Source organism: Vidua chalybeata, chromosome 12 (genome assembly GCF_026979565.1).
Source record: "Vidua chalybeata isolate OUT-0048 chromosome 12, bVidCha1 merged haplotype, whole genome shotgun sequence".
NCBI lineage: Eukaryota > Metazoa > Chordata > Aves > Passeriformes > Viduidae > Vidua > Vidua chalybeata.
In genome coordinates this window covers 29,082-54,339 of record NC_071541.1, presented here as the reverse complement: position 1 = coordinate 54,339, position 25,258 = coordinate 29,082, and the positions used below count along the sequence as shown (strand labels likewise).

The window sequence follows — 25,258 nt, the reverse complement described above, 5'->3', positions numbered from 1 at the left end:
GATGAGGCGGACGTTCTTAGGAGAATGGTGAGTAGCAGAATTGTTATTGGTTATTGGCCGCTGTGCAGCTAAGATCCTGCAGTGATGTTTGGTGTTCTTGATTGTAGCTGAGCAAGGGGCCACAGTCGGTGACTCTAGGAAACTGCCAGCGGGCGAGGCGGCCTTCCTCGGCACCGGACGTGGATTCTCGTCCCCGGACGTCCGAGAGATAAGTCGAGGGCCGGGACCCTGAGAGGGGATGGAAGCGAGGCGCTGGGAGGGCTTTTGGAGGCAGCTTTGGAGATGGGGGTGGCCCTTTAGGCCACCTAAAGGAAAAGCCTCACAGTGCTGAAGTGCTCAGGGCAGAGCAGTGCCGGTGCACGGTGTGTCACTTGTCTGTCGTGCCTTCTGTGTCTTTTGCCTTAGTCCTTTGAGGGGCTTATCGGAAGCCCGGGCGTCCATCTTTGCATCTCTCATCTCTGTGTTCCTCGGCCCCGTGCCGATTCCTTCTTACCTTTGGCTCGGGAGCCCGGACAGGCCTTGGAGTAGCATCCGGTCAGATGTCTTTTGAGGTCTTGTTCTGGGCTGTTCTCGACAGCTGTGATTTGTGACAATTGTGACGGCAAGGATGCGTTCTAGCAGATTAGGACTCGTAGCGATGCGGAGATCCGTAGAGCATTCTGACGCTAGGATTCTCGGGCATCCTTCTCTGCCTTGCTTGGAATAGGTCATTCAGTTAGCATCTTGTTCCTGCAGGGTTCTCTGCGCCTTAGAGGCTCGCCATCAGTCTCAGCTAGGTCATCTCATTCTGCAGTCTCTGGCTCCCTGAGGGCATTCTTCTCGCTCAGAGCTTTCTCCCCCTGTTGTGTCCCCTTGTTTGTCTTGTTCTGTGTCACGGGTGTCTGGGTATTTGGTCTGGAGCTGCTCTGCCCTGCTGCATAGCCTGGTGTAGGTCTAGAATGGGGCGTGTCCTGGGGCCTGGAAATTTGTAATGTGGGGTGTATTTGGACTCTAGATGGGATCTGTAGATTGATGAAGGCTATCTGGAGCTGTTAAGTTATCCTGCAGTGCTCTGACTTTTGTCCTCACGTTCTTTCAGACGCAGCCAGATGGAATCCGTGGCAGAGGGCCCCGTCCCGGGTGAGGGGGGTCCCCCGAGAAGGTCAGTCACCGTTTGTCTTTGCAGGGGGAGTATAAATGGTGCCTCTGTATTACAGCTATTTTCTTTGTTGTTATTTTTAGGAACTAAAGCCGGATACTAGCGGTCAAGGTAAGTGGGCAAGGTGAGCAGTGTGGCAGGCAGCAGTTGTTCTTGCTCCGGTCTCAATTCCCGGTGCAGCTCTTAGGCTCCGTTCTTGTTTGCGTGCTCTAGGCGGTCCGCTCGTATTACGCCGAGACCCCCCTCAGCAACGGGGCCGCAGACCCCCGCTTCGTCACTCTCGTGGGAATTTGGGAAGCAGCGCACGGATCTGTGATGAAGCCTTGATCTTTGACATTTGAAGGTGTCACCCGGGGAGCCTTCAGGAGCGGCCGAGGAGTTGCTGTAAGTCGGGGAGCTAGGGAGGAGGAGCCAGGGTCCACTCGAGTTTCAGCGATGCCACGTCACCTCGTCTCCTCTTCACCCAGGCAGACCCTGCCGCGAGGGCATCGGCCTCCGGGCGCGGCCAGATGAGGCGGACGTTCTTAGGAGAATGGTGAGTAGCAGAATTGTTATTGGTTATTGGCCGCTGTGCAGCTAAGATCCTGCAGTGATGTTTGGTGTTCTTGATTGTAGCTGAGCAAGGGGCCACAGTCGGTGACTCTAGGAAACTGCCAGCGGGCGAGGCGGCCTTCCTCGGCACCGGACGTGGATTCTCGTCCCCGGACGTCCGAGAGATAAGTCGAGGGCCGGGACCCTGAGAGGGGATGGAAGCGAGGCGCTGGGAGGGCTTTTGGAGGCAGCTTTGGAGATGGGGGTGGCCCTTTAGGCCACCTAAAGGAAAAGCCTCACAGTGCTGAAGTGCTCAGGGCAGAGCAGTGCCGGTGCACGGTGTGTCACTTGTCTGTCGTGCCTTCTGTGTCTTTTGCCTTAGTCCTTTGAGGGGCTTATCGGAAGCCCGGGCGTCCATCTTTGCATCTCTCATCTCTGTGTTCCTCGGCCCCGTGCCGATTCCTTCTTACCTTTGGCTCGGGAGCCCGGACAGGCCTTGGAGTAGCATCCGGTCAGATGTCTTTTGAGGTCTTGTTCTGGGCTGTTCTCGACAGCTGTGATTTGTGACAATTGTGACGGCAAGGATGCGTTCTAGCAGATTAGGACTCGTAGCGATGCGGAGATCCGTAGAGCATTCTGACGCTAGGATTCTCGGGCATCCTTCTCTGCCTTGCTTGGAATAGGTCATTCAGTTAGCATCTTGTTCCTGCAGGGTTCTCTGCGCCTTAGAGGCTCGCCATCAGTCTCAGCTAGGTCATCTCATTCTGCAGTCTCTGGCTCCCTGAGGGCATTCTTCTCGCTCAGAGCTTTCTCCCCCTGTTGTGTCCCCTTGTTTGTCTTGTTCTGTGTCACGGGTGTCTGGGTATTTGGTCTGGAGCTGCTCTGCCCTGCTGCATAGCCTGGTGTAGGTCTAGAATGGGGCGTGTCCTGGGGCCTGGAAATTTGTAATGTGGGGTGTATTTGGACTCTAGATGGGATCTGTAGATTGATGAAGGCTATCTGGAGCTGTTAAGTTATCCTGCAGTGCTCTGACTTTTGTCCTCACGTTCTTTCAGACGCAGCCAGATGGAATCCGTGGCAGAGGGCCCCGTCCCGGGTGAGGGGGGTCCCCCGAGAAGGTCAGTCACCGTTTGTCTTTGCAGGGGGAGTATAAATGGTGCCTCTGTATTACAGCTATTTTCTTTGTTGTTATTTTTAGGAACTAAAGCCGGATACTAGCGGTCAAGGTAAGTGGGCAAGGTGAGCAGTGAGCGGTGGCAGGCAGCAGTTGTTCTTGCTCCGGTCTCAATTCCCGGTGCAGCTCTTAGGCTCCGTTCTTGTTTGCGTGCTCTAGGCGGTCCGCTCGTATTACGCCGAGACCCCCCTCAGCAACGGGGCCGCAGACCCCCGCTTCGTCACTCTCGTGGGAATTTGGGAAGCAGCGCACGGATCTGTGATGAAGCCTTGATCTTTGACATTTGAAGGTGTCACCCGGGGAGCCTTCAGGAGCGGCCGAGGAGTTGCTGTAAGTCGGGGAGCTAGGGAGGAGGAGCCAGGGTCCACTCGAGTTTCAGCGATGCCACGTCACCTCGTCTCCTCTTCACCCAGGCAGACCCTGCCGCGAGGGCATCGGCCTCCGGGCGCGGCCAGATGAGGCGGACGTTCTTAGGAGAATGGTGAGTAGCAGAATTGTTATTGGTTATTGGCCGCTGTGCAGCTAAGATCCTGCAGTGATGTTTGGTGTTCTTGATTGTAGCTGAGCAAGGGGCCACAGTCGGTGACTCTAGGAAACTGCCAGCGGGCGAGGCGGCCTTCCTCGGCACCGGACGTGGATTCTCGTCCCCGGACGTCCGAGAGATAAGTCGAGGGCCGGGACCCTGAGAGGGGATGGAAGCGAGGCGCTGGGAGGGCTTTTGGAGGCAGCTTTGGAGATGGGGGTGGCCCTTTAGGCCACATAAAGGAAAAGCCTCACAGTGCTGAAGTGCTCAGGGCAGAGCAGTGCCGGTGCACGGTGTGTCACTTGTCTGTCGTGCCTTCTGTGTCTTTTGCCTTAGTCCTTTGAGGGGCTTATCGGAAGCCCGGGCGTCCATCTTTGCATCTCTCATCTCTGTGTTCCTCGGCCCCGTGCCGATTCCTTCTTACCTTTGGCTCGGGAGCCCGGACAGGCCTTGGAGTAGCATCCGGTCAGATGTCTTTTGAGGTCTTGTTCTGGGCTGTTCTCGACAGCTGTGATTTGTGACAATTGTGACGGCAAGGATGCGTTCTAGCAGATTAGGACTCGTAGCGATGCGGAGATCCGTAGAGCATTCTGACGCTAGGATTCTCGGGCATCCTTCTCTGCCTTGCTTGGAATAGGTCATTCAGTTAGCATCTTGTTCCTGCAGGGTTCTCTGCGCCTTAGAGGCTCGCCATCAGTCTCAGCTAGGTCATCTCATTCTGCAGTCTCTGGCTCCCTGAGGGCATTCTTCTCGCTCAGAGCTTTCTCCCCCTGTTGTGTCCCCTTGTTTGTCTTGTTCTGTGTCACGGGTGTCTGGGTATTTGGTCTGGAGCTGCTCTGCCCTGCTGCATAGCCTGGTGTAGGTCTAGAATGGGGCGTGTCCTGGGGCCTGGAAATTTGTAATGTGGGGTGTATTTGGACTCTAGATGGGATCTGTAGATTGATGAAGGCTATCTGGAGCTGTTAAGTTATCCTGCAGTGCTCTGACTTTTGTCCTCACGTTCTTTCAGACGCAGCCAGATGGAATCCGTGGCAGAGGGCCCCGTCCCGGGTGAGGGGGGTCCCCCGAGAAGGTCAGTCACCGTTTGTCTTTGCAGGGGGAGTATAAATGGTGCCTCTGTATTACAGCTATTTTCTTTGTTGTTATTTTTAGGAACTAAAGCCGGATACTAGCGGTCAAGGTAAGTGGGCAAGGTGAGCAGTGAGCGGTGGCAGGCAGCAGTTGTTCTTGCTCCGGTCTCAATTCCCGGTGCAGCTCTTAGGCTCCGTTCTTGTTTGCGTGCTCTAGGCGGTCCGCTCGTATTACGCCGAGACCCCCCTCAGCAACGGGGCCGCAGACCCCCGCTTCGTCACTCTCGTGGGAATTTGGGAAGCAGCGCACGGATCTGTGATGAAGCCTTGATCTTTGACATTTGAAGGTGTCACCCGGGGAGCCTTCAGGAGCGGCCGAGGAGTTGCTGTAAGTCGGGGAGCTAGGGAGGAGGAGCCAGGGTCCACTCGAGTTTCAGCGATGCCACGTCACCTCGTCTCCTCTTCACCCAGGCAGACCCTGCCGCGAGGGCATCGGCCTCCGGGCGCGGCCAGATGAGGCGGACGTTCTTAGGAGAATGGTGAGTAGCAGAATTGTTATTGGTTATTGGCCGCTGTGCAGCTAAGATCCTGCAGTGATGTTTGGTGTTCTTGATTGTAGCTGAGCAAGGGGCCACAGTCGGTGACTCTAGGAAACTGCCAGCGGGCGAGGCGGCCTTCCTCGGCACCGGACGTGGATTCTCGTCCCCGGACGTCCGAGAGATAAGTCGAGGGCCGGGACCCTGAGAGGGGATGGAAGCGAGGCGCTGGGAGGGCTTTTGGAGGCAGCTTTGGAGATGGGGGTGGCCCTTTAGGCCACATAAAGGAAAAGCCTCACAGTGCTGAAGTGCTCAGGGCAGAGCAGTGCCGGTGCACGGTGTGTCACTTGTCTGTCGTGCCTTCTGTGTCTTTTGCCTTAGTCCTTTGAGGGGCTTATCGGAAGCCCGGGCGTCCATCTTTGCATCTCTCATCTCTGTGTTCCTCGGCCCCGTGCCGATTCCTTCTTACCTTTGGCTCGGGAGCCCGGACAGGCCTTGGAGTAGCATCCGGTCAGATGTCTTTTGAGGTCTTGTTCTGGGCTGTTCTCGACAGCTGTGATTTGTGACAATTGTGACGGCAAGGATGCGTTCTAGCAGATTAGGACTCGTAGCGATGCGGAGATCCGTAGAGCATTCTGACGCTAGGATTCTCGGGCATCCTTCTCTGCCTTGCTTGGAATAGGTCATTCAGTTAGCATCTTGTTCCTGCAGGGTTCTCTGCGCCTTAGAGGCTCGCCATCAGTCTCAGCTAGGTCATCTCATTCTGCAGTCTCTGGCTCCCTGAGGGCATTCTTCTCGCTCAGAGCTTTCTCCCCCTGTTGTGTCCCCTTGTTTGTCTTGTTCTGTGTCACGGGTGTCTGGGTATTTGGTCTGGAGCTGCTCTGCCCTGCTGCATAGCCTGGTGTAGGTCTAGAATGGGGCGTGTCCTGGGGCCTGGAAATTTGTAATGTGGGGTGTATTTGGACTCTAGATGGGATCTGTAGATTGATGAAGGCTATCTGGAGCTGTTAAGTTATCCTGCAGTGCTCTGACTTTTGTCCTCACGTTCTTTCAGACGCAGCCAGATGGAATCCGTGGCAGAGGGCCCCGTCCCGGGTGAGGGGGGTCCCCCGAGAAGGTCAGTCACCGTTTGTCTTTGCAGGGGGAGTATAAATGGTGCCTCTGTATTACAGCTATTTTCTTTGTTGTTATTTTTAGGAACTAAAGCCGGATACTAGCGGTCAAGGTAAGTGGGCAAGGTGAGCAGTGAGCGGTGGCAGGCAGCAGTTGTTCTTGCTCCGGTCTCAATTCCCGGTGCAGCTCTTAGGCTCCGTTCTTGTTTGCGTGCTCTAGGCGGTCCGCTCGTATTACGCCGAGACCCCCCTCAGCAACGGGGCCGCAGACCCCCGCTTCGTCACTCTCGTGGGAATTTGGGAAGCAGCGCACGGATCTGTGATGAAGCCTTGATCTTTGACATTTGAAGGTGTCACCCGGGGAGCCTTCAGGAGCGGCCGAGGAGTTGCTGTAAGTCGGGGAGCTAGGGAGGAGGAGCCAGGGTCCACTCGAGTTTCAGCGATGCCACGTCACCTCGTCTCCTCTTCACCCAGGCAGACCCTGCCGCGAGGGCATCGGCCTCCGGGCGCGGCCAGATGAGGCGGACGTTCTTAGGAGAATGGTGAGTAGCAGAATTGTTATTGGTTATTGGCCGCTGTGCAGCTAAGATCCTGCAGTGATGTTTGGTGTTCTTGATTGTAGCTGAGCAAGGGGCCACAGTCGGTGACTCTAGGAAACTGCCAGCGGGCGAGGCGGCCTTCCTCGGCACCGGACGTGGATTCTCGTCCCCGGACGTCCGAGAGATAAGTCGAGGGCCGGGACCCTGAGAGGGGATGGAAGCGAGGCGCTGGGAGGGCTTTTGGAGGCAGCTTTGGAGATGGGGGTGGCCCTTTAGGCCACCTAAAGGAAAAGCCTCACAGTGCTGAAGTGCTCAGGGCAGAGCAGTGCCGGTGCACGGTGTGTCACTTGTCTGTCGTGCCTTCTGTGTCTTTTGCCTTAGTCCTTTGAGGGGCTTATCGGAAGCCCGGGCGTCCATCTTTGCATCTCTCATCTCTGTGTTCCTCGGCCCCGTGCCGATTCCTTCTTACCTTTGGCTCGGGAGCCCGGACAGGCCTTGGAGTAGCATCCGGTCAGATGTCTTTTGAGGTCTTGTTCTGGGCTGTTCTCGACAGCTGTGATTTGTGACAATTGTGACGGCAAGGATGCGTTCTAGCAGATTAGGACTCGTAGCGATGCGGAGATCCGTAGAGCATTCTGACGCTAGGATTCTCGGGCATCCTTCTCTGCCTTGCTTGGAATAGGTCATTCAGTTAGCATCTTGTTCCTGCAGGGTTCTCTGAGCCTTAGAGGCTCGCCATCAGTCTCAGCTAGGTCATCTCATTCTGCAGTCTCTGGCTCCCTGAGGGCATTCTTCTCGCTCAGAGCTTTCTCCCCCTGTTGTGTCCCCTTGTTTGTCTTGTTCTGTGTCACGGGTGTCTGGGTATTTGGTCTGGAGCTGCTCTGCCCTGCTGCATAGCCTGGTGTAGGTCTAGAATGGGGCGTGTCCTGGGGCCTGGAAATTTGTAATGTGGGGTGTATTTGGACTCTAGATGGGATCTGTAGATTGATGAAGGCTATCTGGAGCTGTTAAGTTATCCTGCAGTGCTCTGACTTTTGTCCTCACGTTCTTTCAGACGCAGCCAGATGGAATCCGTGGCAGAGGGCCCCGTCCCGGGTGAGGGGGGTCCCCCGAGAAGGTCAGTCACCGTTTGTCTTTGCAGGGGGAGTATAAATGGTGCCTCTGTATTACAGCTATTTTCTTTGTTGTTATTTTTAGGAACTAAAGCCGGATACTAGCGGTCAAGGTAAGTGGGCAAGGTGAGCAGTGAGCGGTGGCAGGCAGCAGTTGTTCTTGCTCCGGTCTCAATTCCCGGTGCAGCTCTTAGGCTCCGTTCTTGTTTGCGTGCTCTAGGCGGTCCGCTCGTATTACGCCGAGACCCCCCTCAGCAACGGGGCCGCAGACCCCCGCTTCGTCACTCTCGTGGGAATTTGGGAAGCAGCGCACGGATCTGTGATGAAGCCTTGATCTTTGACATTTGAAGGTGTCACCCGGGGAGCCTTCAGGAGCGGCCGAGGAGTTGCTGTAAGTCGGGGAGCTAGGGAGGAGGAGCCAGGGTCCACTCGAGTTTCAGCGATGCCACGTCACCTCGTCTCCTCTTCACCCAGGCAGACCCTGCCGCGAGGGCATCGGCCTCCGGGCGCGGCCAGATGAGGCGGACGTTCTTAGGAGAATGGTGAGTAGCAGAATTGTTATTGGTTATTGGCCGCTGTGCAGCTAAGATCCTGCAGTGATGTTTGGTGTTCTTGATTGTAGCTGAGCAAGGGGCCACAGTCGGTGACTCTAGGAAACTGCCAGCGGGCGAGGCGGCCTTCCTCGGCACCGGACGTGGATTCTCGTCCCCGGACGTCCGAGAGATAAGTCGAGGGCCGGGACCCTGAGAGGGGATGGAAGCGAGGCGCTGGGAGGGCTTTTGGAGGCAGCTTTGGAGATGGGGGTGGCCCTTTAGGCCACCTAAAGGAAAAGCCTCACAGTGCTGAAGTGCTCAGGGCAGAGCAGTGCCGGTGCACGGTGTGTCACTTGTCTGTCGTGCCTTCTGTGTCTTTTGCCTTAGTCCTTTGAGGGGCTTATCGGAAGCCCGGGCGTCCATCTTTGCATCTCTCATCTCTGTGTTCCTCGGCCCCGTGCCGATTCCTTCTTACCTTTGGCTCGGGAGCCCGGACAGGCCTTGGAGTAGCATCCGGTCAGATGTCTTTTGAGGTCTTGTTCTGGGCTGTTCTCGACAGCTGTGATTTGTGACAATTGTGACGGCAAGGATGCGTTCTAGCAGATTAGGACTCGTAGCGATGCGGAGATCCGTAGAGCATTCTGACGCTAGGATTCTCGGGCATCCTTCTCTGCCTTGCTTGGAATAGGTCATTCAGTTAGCATCTTGTTCCTGCAGGGTTCTCTGCGCCTTAGAGGCTCGCCATCAGTCTCAGCTAGGTCATCTCATTCTGCAGTCTCTGGCTCCCTGAGGGCATTCTTCTCGCTCAGAGCTTTCTCCCCCTGTTGTGTCCCCTTGTTTGTCTTGTTCTGTGTCACGGGTGTCTGGGTATTTGGTCTGGAGCTGCTCTGCCCTGCTGCATAGCCTGGTGTAGGTCTAGAATGGGGCGTGTCCTGGGGCCTGGAAATTTGTAATGTGGGGTGTATTTGGACTCTAGATGGGATCTGTAGATTGATGAAGGCTATCTGGAGCTGTTAAGTTATCCTGCAGTGCTCTGACTTTTGTCCTCACGTTCTTTCAGACGCAGCCAGATGGAATCCGTGGCAGAGGGCCCCGTCCCGGGTGAGGGGGGTCCCCCGAGAAGGTCAGTCACCGTTTGTCTTTGCAGGGGGAGTATAAATGGTGCCTCTGTATTACAGCTATTTTCTTTGTTGTTATTTTTAGGAACTAAAGCCGGATACTAGCGGTCAAGGTAAGTGGGCAAGGTGAGCAGTGAGCGGTGGCAGGCAGCAGTTGTTCTTGCTCCGGTCTCAATTCCCGGTGCAGCTCTTAGGCTCCGTTCTTGTTTGCGTGCTCTAGGCGGTCCGCTCGTATTACGCCGAGACCCCCCTCAGCAACGGGGCCGCAGACCCCCGCTTCGTCACTCTCGTGGGAATTTGGGAAGCAGCGCACGGATCTGTGATGAAGCCTTGATCTTTGACATTTGAAGGTGTCACCCGGGAGCCTTCAGGAGCGGCCGAGGAGTTGCTGTAAGTCGGGGAGCTAGGGAGGAGGAGCCAGGGTCCACTCGAGTTTCAGCGATGCCACGTCACCTCGTCTCCTCTTCACCCAGGCAGACCCTGCCGCGAGGGCATCGGCCTCCGGGCGCGGCCAGATGAGGCGGACGTTCTTAGGAGAATGGTGAGTAGCAGAATTGTTATTGGTTATTGGCCGCTGTGCAGCTAAGATCCTGCAGTGATGTTTGGTGTTCTTGATTGTAGCTGAGCAAGGGGCCACAGTCGGTGACTCTAGGAAACTGCCAGCGGGCGAGGCGGCCTTCCTCGGCACCGGACGTGGATTCTCGTCCCCGGACGTCCGAGAGATAAGTCGAGGGCCGGGACCCTGAGAGGGGATGGAAGCGAGGCGCTGGGAGGGCTTTTGGAGGCAGCTTTGGAGATGGGGGTGGCCCTTTAGGCCACATAAAGGAAAAGCCTCACAGTGCTGAAGTGCTCAGGGCAGAGCAGTGCCGGTGCACGGTGTGTCACTTGTCTGTCGTGCCTTCTGTGTCTTTTGCCTTAGTCCTTTGAGGGGCTTATCGGAAGCCCGGGCGTCCATCTTTGCATCTCTCATCTCTGTGTTCCTCGGCCCCGTGCCGATTCCTTCTTACCTTTGGCTCGGGAGCCCGGACAGGCCTTGGAGTAGCATCCGGTCAGATGTCTTTTGAGGTCTTGTTCTGGGCTGTTCTCGACAGCTGTGATTTGTGACAATTGTGACGGCAAGGATGCGTTCTAGCAGATTAGGACTCGTAGCGATGCGGAGATCCGTAGAGCATTCTGACGCTAGGATTCTCGGGCATCCTTCTCTGCCTTGCTTGGAATAGGTCATTCAGTTAGCATCTTGTTCCTGCAGGGTTCTCTGCGCCTTAGAGGCTCGCCATCAGTCTCAGCTAGGTCATCTCATTCTGCAGTCTCTGGCTCCCTGAGGGCATTCTTCTCGCTCAGAGCTTTCTCCCCCTGTTGTGTCCCCTTGTTTGTCTTGTTCTGTGTCACGGGTGTCTGGGTATTTGGTCTGGAGCTGCTCTGCCCTGCTGCATAGCCTGGTGTAGGTCTAGAATGGGGCGTGTCCTGGGGCCTGGAAATTTGTAATGTGGGGTGTATTTGGACTCTAGATGGGATCTGTAGATTGATGAAGGCTATCTGGAGCTGTTAAGTTATCCTGCAGTGCTCTGACTTTTGTCCTCACGTTCTTTCAGACGCAGCCAGATGGAATCCGTGGCAGAGGGCCCCGTCCCGGGTGAGGGGGCTCCCCCGAGAAGGTCAGTCACCGTTTGTCTTTGCAGGGGGAGTATAAATGGTGCCTCTGTATTACAGCTATTTTCTTTGTTGTTATTTTTAGGAACTAAAGCCGGATACTAGCGGTCAAGGTAAGTGGGCAAGGTGAGCAGTGAGCGGTGGCAGGCAGCAGTTGTTCTTGCTCCGGTCTCAATTCCCGGTGCAGCTCTTAGGCTCCGTTCTTGTTTGCGTGCTCTAGGCGGTCCGCTCGTATTACGCCGAGACCCCCCTCAGCAACGGGGCCGCAGACCCCCGCTTCGTCACTCTCGTGGGAATTTGGGAAGCAGCGCACGGATCTGTGATGAAGCCTTGATCTTTGACATTTGAAGGTGTCACCCGGGGAGCCTTCAGGAGCGGCCGAGGAGTTGCTGTAAGTCGGGGAGCTAGGGAGGAGGAGCCAGGGTCCACTCGAGTTTCAGCGATGCCACGTCACCTCGTCTCCTCTTCACCCAGGCAGACCCTGCCGCGAGGGCATCGGCCTCCGGGCGCGGCCAGATGAGGCGGACGTTCTTAGGAGAATGGTGAGTAGCAGAATTGTTATTGGTTATTGGCCGCTGTGCAGCTAAGATCCTGCAGTGATGTTTGGTGTTCTTGATTGTAGCTGAGCAAGGGGCCACAGTCGGTGACTCTAGGAAACTGCCAGCGGGCGAGGCGGCCTTCCTCGGCACCGGACGTGGATTCTCGTCCCCGGACGTCCGAGAGATAAGTCGAGGGCCGGGACCCTGAGAGGGGATGGAAGCGAGGCGCTGGGAGGGCTTTTGGAGGCAGCTTTGGAGATGGGGGTGGCCCTTTAGGCCACATAAAGGAAAAGCCTCACAGTGCTGAAGTGCTCAGGGCAGAGCAGTGCCGGTGCACGGTGTGTCACTTGTCTGTCGTGCCTTCTGTGTCTTTTGCCTTAGTCCTTTGAGGGGCTTATCGGAAGCCCGGGCGTCCATCTTTGCATCTCTCATCTCTGTGTTCCTCGGCCCCGTGCCGATTCCTTCTTACCTTTGGCTCGGGAGCCCGGACAGGCCTTGGAGTAGCATCCGGTCAGATGTCTTTTGAGGTCTTGTTCTGGGCTGTTCTCGACAGCTGTGATTTGTGACAATTGTGACGGCAAGGATGCGTTCTAGCAGATTAGGACTCGTAGCGATGCGGAGATCCGTAGAGCATTCTGACGCTAGGATTCTCGGGCATCCTTCTCTGCCTTGCTTGGAATAGGTCATTCAGTTAGCATCTTGTTCCTGCAGGGTTCTCTGCGCCTTAGAGGCTCGCCATCAGTCTCAGCTAGGTCATCTCATTCTGCAGTCTCTGGCTCCCTGAGGGCATTCTTCTCGCTCAGAGCTTTCTCCCCCTGTTGTGTCCCCTTGTTTGTCTTGTTCTGTGTCACGGGTGTCTGGGTATTTGGTCTGGAGCTGCTCTGCCCTGCTGCATAGCGTGGTGTAGGTCTAGAATGGGGCGTGTCCTGGGGCCTGGAAATTTGTAATGTGGGGTGTATTTGGACTCTAGATGGGATCTGTAGATTGATGAAGGCTATCTGGAGCTGTTAAGTTATCCTGCAGTGCTCTGACTTTTGTCCTCACGTTCTTTCAGACGCAGCCAGATGGAATCCGTGGCAGAGGGCCCCGTCCCGGGTGAGGGGGCTCCCCCGAGAAGGTCAGTCACCGTTTGTCTTTGCAGGGGGAGTATAAATGGTGCCTCTGTATTACAGCTATTTTCTTTGTTGTTATTTTTAGGAACTAAAGCCGGATACTAGCGGTCAAGGTAAGTGGGCAAGGTGAGCAGTGAGCGGTGGCAGGCAGCAGTTGTTCTTGCTCCGGTCTCAATTCCCGGTGCAGCTCTTAGGCTCCGTTCTTGTTTGCGTGCTCTAGGCGGTCCGCTCGTATTACGCCGAGACCCCCCTCAGCAACGGGGCCGCAGACCCCCGCTTCGTCACTCTCGTGGGAATTTGGGAAGCAGCGCACGGATCTGTGATGAAGCCTTGATCTTTGACATTTGAAGGTGTCACCCGGGGAGCCTTCAGGAGCGGCCGAGGAGTTGCTGTAAGTCGGGGAGCTAGGGAGGAGGAGCCAGGGTCCACTCGAGTTTCAGCGATGCCACGTCACCTCGTCTCCTCTTCACCCAGGCAGACCCTGCCGCGAGGGCATCGGCCTCCGGGCGCGGCCAGATGAGGCGGACGTTCTTAGGAGAATGGTGAGTAGCAGAATTGTTATTGGTTATTGGCCGCTGTGCAGCTAAGATCCTGCAGTGATGTTTGGTGTTCTTGATTGTAGCTGAGCAAGGGGCCACAGTCGGTGACTCTAGGAAACTGCCAGCGGGCGAGGCGGCCTTCCTCGGCACCGGACGTGGATTCTCGTCCCCGGACGTCCGAGAGATAAGTCGAGGGCCGGGACCCTGAGAGGGGATGGAAGCGAGGCGCTGGGAGGGCTTTTGGAGGCAGCTTTGGAGATGGGGGTGGCCCTTTAGGCCACATAAAGGAAAAGCCTCACAGTGCTGAAGTGCTCAGGGCAGAGCAGTGCCGGTGCACGGTGTGTCACTTGTCTGTCGTGCCTTCTGTGTCTTTTGCCTTAGTCCTTTGAGGGGCTTATCGGAAGCCCGGGCGTCCATCTTTGCATCTCTCATCTCTGTGTTCCTCGGCCCCGTGCCGATTCCTTCTTACCTTTGGCTCGGGAGCCCGGACAGGCCTTGGAGTAGCATCCGGTCAGATGTCTTTTGAGGTCTTGTTCTGGGCTGTTCTCGACAGCTGTGATTTGTGACAATTGTGACGGCAAGGATGCGTTCTAGCAGATTAGGACTCGTAGCGATGCGGAGATCCGTAGAGCATTCTGACGCTAGGATTCTCGGGCATCCTTCTCTGCCTTGCTTGGAATAGGTCATTCAGTTAGCATCTTGTTCCTGCAGGGTTCTCTGCGCCTTAGAGGCTCGCCATCAGTCTCAGCTAGGTCATCTCATTCTGCAGTCTCTGGCTCCCTGAGGGCATTCTTCTCGCTCAGAGCTTTCTCCCCCTGTTGTGTCCCCTTGTTTGTCTTGTTCTGTGTCACGGGTGTCTGGGTATTTGGTCTGGAGCTGCTCTGCCCTGCTGCATAGCCTGGTGTAGGTCTAGAATGGGGCGTGTCCTGGGGCCTGGAAATTTGTAATGTGGGGTGTATTTGGACTCTAGATGGGATCTGTAGATTGATGAAGGCTATCTGGAGCTGTTAAGTTATCCTGCAGTGCTCTGACTTTTGTCCTCACGTTCTTTCAGACGCAGCCAGATGGAATCCGTGGCAGAGGGCCCCGTCCCGGGTGAGGGGGCTCCCCCGAGAAGGTCAGTCACCGTTTGTCTTTGCAGGGGGAGTATAAATGGTGCCTCTGTATTACAGCTATTTTCTTTGTTGTTATTTTTAGGAACTAAAGCCGGATACTAGCGGTCAAGGTAAGTGGGCAAGGTGAGCAGTGAGCGGTGGCAGGCAGCAGTTGTTCTTGCTCCGGTCTCAATTCCCGGTGCAGCTCTTAGGCTCCGTTCTTGTTTGCGTGCTCTAGGCGGTCCGCTCGTATTACGCCGAGACCCCCCTCAGCAACGGGGCCGCAGACCCCCGCTTCGTCACTCTCGTGGGAATTTGGGAAGCAGCGCACGGATCTGTGATGAAGCCTTGATCTTTGACATTTGAAGGTGTCACCCGGGGAGCCTTCAGGAGCGGCCGAGGAGTTGCTGTAAGTCGGGGAGCTAGGGAGGAGGAGCCAGGGTCCACTCGAGTTTCAGCGATGCCACGTCACCTCGTCTCCTCTTCACCCAGGCAGACCCTGCCGCGAGGGCATCGGCCTCCGGGCGCGGCCAGATGAGGCGGACGTTCTTAGGAGAATGGTGAGTAGCAGAATTGTTATTGGTTATTGGCCGCTGTGCAGCTAAGATCCTGCAGTGATGTTTGGTGTTCTTGATTGTAGCTGAGCAAGGGGCCACAGTCGGTGACTCTAGGAAACTGCCAGCGGGCGAGGCGGCCTTCCTCGGCACCGGACGTGGATTCTCGTCCCCGGACGTCCGAGAGATAAGTCGAGGGCCGGGACCCTGAGAGGGGATGGAAGCGAGGCGCTGGGAGGGCTTTTGGAGGCAGCTTTGGAGATGGGGGTGGCCCTTTAGGCCACATAAAGGAAAAGCCTCACAGTGCTGAAGTGCTCAGGGCAGAGCAGTGCCGGTGCACGGTGTGTCACTTGTCTGTCGTGCCTTCTGTGTCTTTTGCCTTAGTCCTTTGAGGGGCTTATCGGAAGCCCGGGCGTCCATCTTTGCATCTCTCATCTCTGTGTTCCTCGGCCCCGTGCCGATTCCTTCTTACCTTTGGCTCGGGAGCCCGGACAGGCCTTGGAGTAGCATCCGGTCAGATGTCTTTTGAGGTCTTGTTCTGGGCTGTTCTCGACAGCTGTGATTTGTGACAATTGTGACGGCAAGGATGCGTTCTAGCAGATTAGGACTCGTAGCGATGCGGAGATCCGTAGAGCATTCTGACGCTAGGATTCTCGGGCATCCTTCTCTGCCTTGCTTGGAATAGGTCATTCAGTTAGCATCTTGTTCCTGCAGGGTTCTCTGCGCCTTAGAGGCTCGCCATCAGTCTCAGCTAGGTCATCTCATTCTGCAGTCTCTGGCTCCCTGAGGGCATTCTTCTCGCTCAGAGCTTTCTCCCCCTGTTGTGTCCCCTTGTTTGTCTTGTTCTGTGTCACGGGTGTCTGGGTATTTGGTCTGGAGCTGCTCTGCCCTGCTGCATAGCCTGGTGTAGGTCTAGAATGGGGCGTGTCCTGGGGCCTGGAAATTTGTAATGTGGGGTGTATTTGGACTCTAGATGGGATCTGTAGATTGATGAAGGCTATCTGGAGCTGTTAAGTTATCCTGCAGTGCTCTGACTTTTGTCCTCACGTTCTTTCAGACGCAGCCAGATGGAATCCGTGGCAGAGGGCCCCGTCCCGGGTGAGGGGGGTCCCGCGAGAAGGTCAGTCACCGTTTGTCTTTGCAGGGGGAGTATAAATGGTGCCTCTGTATTACAGCTATTTTCTTTGTTGTTATTTTTAGGAACTAAAGCCAGATACTAGCGGTCAAGGTAAGTGGGCAAGGTGAGCAGTGAGCGGTGGCAGGCAGCAGTTGTTCTTGCTCCGGTCTCAATTCCCGGTGCAGCTCTTGGGCTCCGTTCTTGTTTGCGTGCTCTAGGCGGTCCGCTTCTGTTACAACGAGACCACATCCACAAGTGGCCAATGGACCCCGGTTTTCACTTCTGTGGGAATTGATATTGTGAATTAAATTTTTTTTGGAATGTGTGGGTATTTTGTGTTGTTTTTGATATATTATTGTTTTAAATTATAGGTGTCATATTTTGAGGTAACTTCTTTGTGGTTTCAGGTTTTTTTTTGTTTGTTTATTTTTTTGTATGTAATTATTTTTCATGGATTTATTTTTAATGTCTTTTGTAATTTGTAGTATTGTAATTTAATTGTCATTTGGGATAAGAGTGTATAAATGTTATTTTATGTTTATGTTATGTGGAGGAATTTTTGTATTTACTGTTTGAATTCTGTGAGGGATAAGGTTAGATGTGAAGAGGTATACTTAACAAGGCATTTAGAAAATAGATTTTTAGGATTGGTGACCAATAAACATGGTGTGTTTGTATGGGTGGTTTTAGTTAGTGTTACTTGTATGTTTTGTTTTGGTTGTGGAATTCTTTATCTTGGGTTGTTTTGGTTTTGTTTTTTTTTAAGCATTTTACATAAGGGTTGACATAGTGAGTAGGACTCTTGTGTGGTCTATTTTTCGTGGAAAGATAAGTATATTTCAGGTTATGAAATTTATGGGACTACTTTCTTGACTACTTACCAAATCCTTTTTAGGCGAAGTTTTTTTTATACTCTGATTTTGAAATCAATGAAGAAAAATGAGAAAACGCAGGAGGTAGATAAGTTTTTTTCTTCTAGGACAAAAAGGGTTTAACACAGAAACTGCTTGGTCTAATCTTACGCGGGGGGTTTCCGTGCGACGGTCGGGCCGGCCGCGGGGTTCGGCATCAGGAGAGCCCCGAGCTGTGCGCGCTGAACGGGAGGCGGCGCCGCCCCCAGGGAATGGAACGGATCCAAGCTGAGCCGGACCGAGCCGAGTTGATCCGAACGCAGTGAGCGGAGCCGAGTTTCACCGAGCCGCGCTCCGCCGAGCGCAGCATCCCGAGCAGGGCGGGCCGCCGGGGCGGGCTCGGGTGGAGTCGGGGCTCTCTGAGGCTCACTCTCATGTTCCTCTCTCTACCGCTCCTTCCTCCTCCCCGTATTCCTGTTCTTTCTCTCTTTCCCCCATTTCCCGCTCTCCCCAAAGCCGGCACTTTTCCCTCCCTTTTCGGCCTCCCCTCCCGTCCCCCCCCCCACCTCTACCCTTCCTTCCTCCTCCCCGTATTCCTGTTCTTTGTCCGCGGACCCTCCCCTCCTCTCCCTCCCTCGCAAACCCGACCCCCACTGCCCTGTCCCTATCCCGCTCCTCCGTTCTATTCCTCTTCTCTCCCTCCTCTGTGCACCGTCCCTCTTCCCCGCTCCCGGCCTTTCCCTTGCCCTCCCGCTTTCCTCCACAGCCCGACCTCCCTCCCTCCCTACCCTTTCTCATGCTCTGCTAGCCCTCTTCTCTTCCCGTCGCCCCGTTCCTTCTTTCCCCGCAGCCGCGGGGCCGGGGGCGCCGGAGAATAAAGCCCAGAGGGCCGGAGCCCGGCGCCCCTGGGCCCTTGCGGGAGTCCCCGCACGGGGCCGGAGGCTCTCGGCGGATCCCCCCGTGCCGGTCAAACCCCGCCCGGCCCCGCCGGACCTGCGGCTTTGCCGGCATCGCGCTGAGAGCGGCCCCCGCTCTGTGCCGTGCCGTCCGTGCCGCGTCCCCGCCGTCTCTGCCGCTCCCTCTCTCTGCCCCTCGCCCGTGACAGCGAGGATGGGCAGGAGCTTCAACCCTTCTGGGGGCTGCCCCCCTTTCTCGTTGCGGCAGAGTACCTTTCGGGGGGGGATGTACATGTGGAAAGGGATGGAAGCAAGTGCTGGGCTGCTGTCCAGGGCAGTTAGACTCGTTCTGTGCCTTCTTTGGGGGCCAGGAAAAGGGGGTGAAGACTCGAGGCTCTGATGTCATTTGGGGCACCCTAAGGTCCCTAGGAGGGGGAGGCATACTGCGGTGGAGGAGCAGGTGGGTGGCGAATGACGGGGGGTCATGCTGGGTGCCGTCCCCCCGAGGGACCCAAAGCTGCCCCAAAATGCACAGGGAGGGGGGTGTGTAGAATACTAAATTCTGGCAAGTGTTTCGTTTTTATAGGTATTGCTAAAGAATAGGAATTTATTGCTAAATTCATTTGGAAAGAAACCCAGAGCAGCCCAAGGTGTGAGCTTTGAGGATGAGGACGGGGGCGGCTCCTACCGGAGGCTCTTTTAGGGAAAGGGTTTGCCTCAGGTCCCTTTTGCATGGAGCTGCTGGAGCAGAGGGGTTTATGGGGAGCTCCGGGGGCTGTCTCATGCAAGGACGGTGGGAGCTTCTGACAGGGTCTGGGGGAGCACCTGGATACGTGGAGCATTGCTCAAGGGAGGTGCCAAGGGACAAACCTTTGTGCCGGGAAGTTGCAGCCAAACACGTAAGCCGGTGTGGATTTGTAGCGGGGACTTTTCTCCTTTCCCTTTTAAGTTTCATCTTGCAATCACTTTCTGCTGCCCCGGAAAAAAAAAAAAAAAAGGGCTTTTGAGGACAAAAGAAATTCAAATTGAGAGAAGCGACTTCTCTTCCATTATTGTCTGTTTGAACTGGGAGGGATCCTCCTTCACTTGTGGTTTTGAGGGTACTGATTGAAGGAAAACCTGCCTTTTCCACGGTGTTAGGGGTATCACAGGGGTGACTGGGAATCCTCGTGTTGTATTTTAAATGGAAGGGGAAAAATATTGTTGTCGTATGATGGGTTTAATCTGAGGCTAGCCCCTCCATTTTCATCTGCCTAAGTTTTCAACTGAGGGGGCAGCCCTGTTGTTCGTCCTTGTAAAGGGTTTGGATTGAGGTAAAAATTCCCCTTTTACCATCACTTGAGGCAAACCCTTTTTCCTGCTATTATAGGGGCTGAAACTGAAGGGGAGAACACATTTATTTGCCCTTGTTGAAGTGAGGTGAGCACCTGAGTGTGGCGTCAGTTCCGGTGGTTGAATTGAAGGAGGCTGCAGCTCTCGCAGCATTTGAAGGGTTGGAATCGGGCTGTGCCGCTGCATTTGAGGGTGCTTCTTCTGCCCCAGGCCCGGCACCAAAGGTTCCGGCGCGGGAGCTGCTGGCGTTGCCTGGGGAGCTGCCGAGGTGGAAGGGGACTTGGGCGCGGCCGGGCTGGCGCGGGACTGCCGGAGCCGCGCCGGAGCGAGGCGTGCGGAGCCGAGGGGAGCTTTGCCGGGCCGGCGGGCGGGAGAGGCGGCGCGGGCGCTGCGCCGGTGCCGGCCGGTGCCGGCCGCTCTGTCCGCTCAGGGCGCGGGGCTCGGGCGCCGCCGGGGCCCCCTGGGCCCGGTGCCGGCCCCGCCGGGCAGGGGGAGCGGGCGGGGGGCTCCCGGCGCGGCGCCGCCTCTGCCTGCCGCAGGAGCCGCTTTCCTGCCGGGAGCCGCGCTCCGCCCGGTGCTGGGAGCGCGGCTTTTCATTTTCCGAAGGTCCTTGGTGTAGCGGTTTGGAGGTGGTTCTTAGGCATTGATTGTATCGTTTTGTTTTTTTTTTTTTTGTAGTTGGCGTATGATAAGGAATACGGTCTACTTCTTGAGTGTTATGGTTCTTGGTTCATGTGTTGATGATAAGGGTTTTCTTTGAATTGAGTTTTGCTGTTGGATTTTTTTTCTTTTTGATGGTGTATTATGTTTTTAAAGGACGTGTTTTTTAAGGTTCACAATGGTTTTTATGGGTTGTTGCATGAAGTAGAGGGTAAGTTTTTAATTCTCTTGTAATGGCTCTTATTAGCGTATATAGTGTTTGTTTTGGTGGGTTTGAGGTAGTGTCCTATAGTTAATTGGTGAGGTTTTTACAATATTGTTAACTACATTACCGTTTATTATAGGGATTTTATTTCTTTGGTTTGTTCGATTGTACTGTATGTTTTATGGTTATGGATCCTTTGGGAGATATTGTTTATGGCTACATTTATCTTTTGGCATCGTGTTTATTTCTAGGTGGTATTTTTGTTTTGATGGTTTGAGACATTATGGGTTCATTGAGTTAGGAATAATTTTTGTGTTGTTGTTAATGTAAGGGTTTTTTTTTGTAATTTGATGTATTTGGTGGTTGTTTTTTATTAGTTTTATTTTGGGAACATGGGTATTTATATGGTGGATTTTTTAAGGTAGTTTTATTTTGGTAGTGATTTTTTATTTCTTGGTGGTTTAGATTTTTTTATATCGTTAATTAGGTTGGTGGGTTTTTTTTGTAAGTTTTATAGAGTATTGGTTGCTCTTTATGAGTTAGTGTAGAGACAGAGTTTTAGTAAGTTGGTTGGATTTATTTTTTTAGTGTTTGTTGTGATTTGCTCTGTGGGTTTCTATATGGTTGTTTTTTATTTCTGTTTCATTTTTGTGATGTGATAAGAATTGTTAGTGAAAAGAGTGTAGTGTGTTTTTTTGCTGGTAGTTGGTTCTATGGTGGAGTTTTTTAAATTAGCGTTATTTGGTTTTGGGGTTTTTTGTTAGCTAGAGATTAGGTTTTTTTGTTAGTTAGAGATTAAAGTTTTTATTTTGGGGTTAATTTGTAATGATTTTTAAGGTTTTAGGGCAATTTAGAGTTTTGACAGGGGTGTACTGTATGATGAGAGTAATTTCTTTGTTTTATGTGGAGTTGATGGCAGGGTAGAGGACATTTTTGCATAGAATATGTGTTCTAATCACGGTAGTTGGGATGGTATGAGGAGTTGTTTCTTAATTGGATGAACCAAGGTATTGAGCAAGCTGGTTGCTGTTGGAGACCACCCAAAAAGCACATTCCACCAATGATGGAATTGGCCTTTTTCCAATAATTTAAATACCTTCCGTATAGTCTCCATGTCATGGTGTATTGTAATCAGAGTTCTCTTTCCTTTATCTTGAATTTCTTTAAGAATTTCCTTTAATTCATGATGTTTCAAACATTGGGTAACCAAAGTTGTTCATCCCTATAGGCACAGGCAATATTTCTTTGACAGTAATTAAGTTTGCCTTTATATGTTGGTATGATACCCCAGGTACCTGACAGGAATAATCAATTTTGACAAAGTTCTAAATGCACAAGTTAAATTGAGTTTTTTTCACAGTGATCTCATCCACTATTATAGCGGGGCGTGCTATTCGAGGCAGACAGAGCCTTGTCCTGTATAGACGAGCAAGGTTGTCTGGTTAATGGGATGCATTTCAAAGCGATAAATACTTTGCTCTGTATCCAGAGCCTAAATTCAGAGCAGTTTGTTAAGCATTTGTAACAGTATTTAGGATTCTTGATGAGATTCATGAAATCCATCCTGGATGTACACACATTTATATCTTTAAACATTTTTTCCTCCTTATACAGTTGCATTTGTAATTTGTAGCGTTTGATCCAGAGACTTACAGGAGTCAAAATCATAGGCTTTCCCTTGGCACTTATATACCACTCACATTATATATAAGCGGTACCGTATTAGCTGCGGTTATAGCAATAATTATAAATGCAACAACTCTCTAAGCTACACCTACCTGATTATCTATTACAACTACAAGCTTTTCTATTCTTTGGGAGGATTATATCACTATGCTTATCATTTTACTCACACTCTATTTATTTCCTCGAGAAAGTTTTAATTTTAGTTTATAAAATAACTGGTATAACTTTCTCAAGTCCCTCAGGAGTTTCTTCACTTGGGAAATACGGATCCAGGCGTTTTGTTCCTTAATCTTGATTGCAGTAAAGGTGGTGAGGAGCATTTGGAATGGTCCCTCTTACTGCAGTTCCAGAGTCTTCTCTGCAACAGACTTAAGATATACATAATCCCCAGGCTGTACACTATGTACTGGTTCATAACAATTCTTTGGTCACCTCTTGTGCTTTGGTAGTTCTAGTAGGGAAAGCTTCTGGCCACCCTGAAAAGGTATCTGTTCACATCAATAGGTATCAATACCCCCCTCTCCTGGGCACTTCTGAAAAATTTATTTGCCATTGTTGTGCAGGTTCAAGTTTTGTTTTAGGAATATTTTTGGGAGTAGTTTGGAGGCAAAGGCTACATTGGCGAGTCACCCGAAACACTGTATTTTGCAAGTTTCTGGCTAGGATTCTCTTTTTCAAGTAATTATACAAGGCATCTATTCCCTAATGCGTTCTCTCACGTTCATCTTTCACTTATGACTATAGCACGGAAGAGGAGATCACCAGCTTTCCTTTCTCCGCATCTGTAACAGCCTACCGCTCTCGATTATAACTTCTACTTTTTCAGCAAGCCTTTTTTCTTTTTTACCGTATCTTGGCTTACTTTCAATAGAAATTTGTCCATCTGGGATTAAGGCTGCCTCAACTGTCTCAACAATTACCTCACCTTTAACTGCTTCTTTCTGTCTGCCAGCTCATTCCCGTCTTCTAATTCAGAGCTCACTTTTTTGTGTGCCTCGATGTGCGCGACAGCTGGACTGCCTCCAACGGCTTTATTATCTCTTGTGCACGTTTAATGCTTTTTCTTTGCGAGTTCAACAGTTCTCTTTCCTTGCAGATGGCTCCACTCGCACGGACTACCCCAAACGTATACCTCGAGTCCATAAATATTGATTTTCTTTCCTTCTGCCAGCTCTAAAGCCCCGGTTAAGGCAATTATTTCAGCCTTCTGTGCCAAGGTGTCGGTCAGTAACGATCTAGACTCTATTACCTCTCGGCTCGTGCTAACCGCATACCCAGCATATCTTTTTCTGCTGATGACATAGCTACTTCCATCAGTAAACCAGGTCTCAGTGTCCTCGAGAGGGTTGTCCTTCAGATCCGGGCAACTGGAGTAGGTAGCTTTGATAGTCTCCAGGCCATCCTGGATCACCGGTTCTCCCATACTACCACTGGGGAAAGAAGCTGGGTTCACAATGTTAGTCACCACAATTTCTACATCATCTCGGTCCACCATTATGACTTGGTATTTCAAGAATTTCTGTGGAGAGAGCCAACGTCCCTTTTACTTCCAGCCTTTACTTCCAACATTGCAGACATCGCGCGGGACACCAGCAGAGTCATCTTCTGGCCCGGGGCGAAGCCGCGCGCTTCTAGGACGTTCGCCGCCACCGCCGCAAAGCTCCGAGGCGTCCCGGACATCCCTTAGCCGCCGCATCCAGCCGCTTAGAGAGGCAGGCGACCGCCCCGCGTCACGGGCCCAGATCTCGCGCTAACATTCCCAAAGCAATTCCCTGCTTTTCACGAGAAAACGGGAACGGTTTACTCACATCTGGAAGTCTTAGTGCTCGAGGTGACACGAGGGCCTTCCTTAGCTGGCCGAAGGGTCGTACCGATTCTGTCGTCCATCGGAGATCTCCGTTTCCTTCCCTGATCACAGCATACAGGGGTTTAACTAACAGTTTATAATTATACACTTGTTATAAATAGAGGCGAATAATTTGTTCAGCCTTTCTAGAGTCAATCAGAAATTTATTGATTACAGCGAGTGACGGCTAGCAAACGGCGCCGGGTGCAGCCGGGGAGTCCCCGCTCCGCCTACGGCTCACACACCGTTTTCCCCCTTCCCACAGTCTTTTTATACTTTTTTTTTTCCCAGGGCCGCGGTATCTCTGGGTGTACTCTGCGCTTGCGCCTTCTGTTGCCAGGGGGTCGTCTTCTACTCTCCGGTGGTCGTTTGACGAAGGCTCTTCTCTTCTTCCTCGGTGAAAGTCCACGGCCCTGTAATGGTCTTTTCCATATAAGGTTATATGTTATATGCACCTAAGTTCTAATTACACAACTAGCTTAAGTAATCAACATATTAGCTAGTTTCTGTCTGGCAGTTTTCTGTTATCTACACAAGGCTTCTCCTTTGGCTCTCTGTTATCTTACACAAGGCTTCTCCTTTCTGTCTTGATGAACAAAGAGTCTTTTCTACCTTATTACAATCCCCCCTTTTCTTTTTCTTTATTTTGTTCATCAAACTTTTTTAGTTATTTATTTTAACAGTGTTATAAAATGGGGGTTTAACATCAAAACAAAGCTAACCATGTTTTGTAATCTGGGGGTTAGGCACGCTCTCTCTACTAGCTTCTAAAGGGTGTTAAATCGAGAATCTTCGCTAGTGGGTATTATTGTCTGGTTATCACTCGTTGAATTTTCTATTCCTGAGTTACTTTGATTACTGATTATTTCAACATAACCTGGCTCTCTATCTTTGGCTATTACCAGGTTAGGGCCTACTGGCCGGGTATCTGGTGGGATAGGCTCTTTCTTACTTGTATGTTGTATGTACTGAAAACCCCACGTTCGTCTTACTGTCTATCTCGGATCTGACGGTTTAGTTACATTCATATACACAAATTGACAATTCCCCGGATTGACCATGCCGCTCGACCAGTCCTTCTGCGGAGCTTTACAGCCCTGGGGTCTTTAAGAACTAGTAAGCCATTGATCTCCTTCTACTGACCCATCCGATGCTATTGTTTCACAGCCCCAATACCCACAGAAGTATTCCCCGGGGTAATTGCAATATCCCTTTCCTGGATTTGATGCTGGACACATCGATGGGGGCCAATGTGCATAATGACGATGTAAAACTAGGAGATCTGGACAATAGCTGACTTTGAATTTCCTTCCTATCTACTCGGGGTAATATCTATTTAAAGGGTCGATGTGAAAATTGAGAATATCTTCCTGGTAATAACATAATCAGAATTACAATAACGATAACTTGCCAAGGAGGACAGAGTCCAGGTTTTGTACTTACCTCATAATTTCCTACCATTTCCCTTTTAGCTTGTTGCCCTTTTTGTTTACCCAGGGTGGTTGAGTCGGTACCTTTTGGGGAGATTATCAATACCCAGTCGGTAATATTTGGAGTATCTCTGCATTATTCCACTTGGGATCGGGAAGAGCCTGGTTCTTTCCCCTCTGCCTCGCCCGCCGACTCAGGCGCTTCGAGCCGCGGGGATTACCATCTTCTCGGCAGCAGCGGTACTCTCCAGCGCATCCGTTACCTTTTCCCCTTCTAGCCTTATACCGCTCCCAGTTCTTATCCTTGACCGGGGATGAGTCACACGGGATTTCTTTCAGCTCTTTCCGACAACACCGGTTT

At 52.5% G+C, this 25,258-nt stretch overlaps 1 long non-coding RNA gene across 1 annotated transcript; it reads left to right on the top strand.

The window, feature by feature from the left end:
- The first annotated feature begins 15,882 nt into the window (after positions 1–15,882).
- LOC128793957 (uncharacterized) lies at positions 15,883–16,668 on the top strand. The gene is made up of 2 exons (XR_008432945.1): positions 15,883–16,102; positions 16,210–16,668. It is a non-coding gene; the product is annotated as an uncharacterized LOC128793957 (long non-coding RNA).
- Positions 16,669–25,258: the final 8,590 nt, after the last annotated feature.